Source organism: Octodon degus, unplaced genomic scaffold (genome assembly GCF_000260255.1).
Source record: "Octodon degus isolate 3935 unplaced genomic scaffold, OctDeg1.0 scaffold00030, whole genome shotgun sequence".
Classification (NCBI taxonomy): Eukaryota; Metazoa; Chordata; class Mammalia; order Rodentia; family Octodontidae; genus Octodon; species Octodon degus.
Window position 1 is genome coordinate 19,712,283 of NW_004524606.1, and position 1,367 is coordinate 19,713,649.

Below are 1,367 nucleotides of genomic sequence, written 5' to 3' on the forward strand. Positions count from 1 at the left end.
ATGGTATCCCAAATCTACTGGATTATTTTTATCCATCAGTGTTCTCCACTACTAATTTCCTAAACATTCATATTTATTTACACTGTAATAAAACACATGATTTAAATGATTTTCCTTTCTTCTTCAGAAGTCAGAAACTCTTATTTTAAAACTCTCATCATCTGGGTGTGGTGCTCTATGCTAGTAAACCCAAAATTCTGGTGGCTGAGGTATGAGGATGGTTATGAATTCAAAGCCAGCCTGGGCTACATAGTGAGTTCAAGGCCAGCCTGGAATATACAGAGACCGTGTCTCAAAGCACAAACAAGTACTTGGAACTCTGGGTAATCAAGGAACCAGCAACCTGCACAGAAATACTCAGGAACCTGGGCAGCTAGGTTGGCCAGAAGAATCCAGGCACCTGGCCCATCACCCTACATGAAGTGAAGCACCTTAAACTGGCAACTGGCCTGGCCAAAAGAACTCAGGGTAAATCTACTCTAACTCAGGGTAAATCCTCTTTAACAAGGGGAAACACTTTGAACACAAACTCCGTATTTATAATTTGTTCTGTTATGTAACTATAGACTTTGCTCCTATGGTCTAAAGTACAAAACTAAAAGTTATGAAACTTTGTCAATTTCTAAATTTTGCTTGATGCTCATTTGCTAATGTACTACTGTAGCTAGGCTGTCATATCTGGCTTTTTGTTTTGTTTTTGTACCAGGGATTAAACTTAGGACCTTGTGCTTGTCAGGCAGGCACTTAAGCTGCTGAGCTATCTCCCTGGCCTCATCATCCCTGTTTTGACCACTTGTTCTCCACAGGGTAACACTATTGGGAAGTTCTGGGGTAATAATCTCTCTAAAACTCTACACCTAAAGATGGAAGACAGACAGCCACTGCAGTACATTGAGCTCCATAGAGACAGCGCCATGGTAAGTCAGAGCCAGACAGGCATTAGGCAACTCTATACCTCGCTGAAGAAAACAAGTAAACATGGGTAAAGGAGATCCTAAAGAAGCCGAGAGGCAAGATATCATTATATGCATTCTTTGTGCAAATTTGACGAAAGGAGCACAAGAAGAAGCACCCAGATGCTTCCATTAACTTTTCAGAATTTTCAAGTGTTCAGAGAGGTGCAAGGCGATGTCTGCTAAAGACAAAGAAAAATTTGAAGAGATGGCAAAAGTGGACAAGGCTTGTTATGAAAGAGAAATGAAAACTTATATTCCTCTTAAAGGCGAAACAAAAAGTTCAAGGATCCCAAGACACCTCCTTCAGCCTTCTTCTTGTTCTGTTCTGAGTATCACCCAAAAATCAAAGGAGAACATCCTGGCCTCTCCAATTGGTGATGCCGCAAAGAAACTTGGAGAAATGTGGAATAA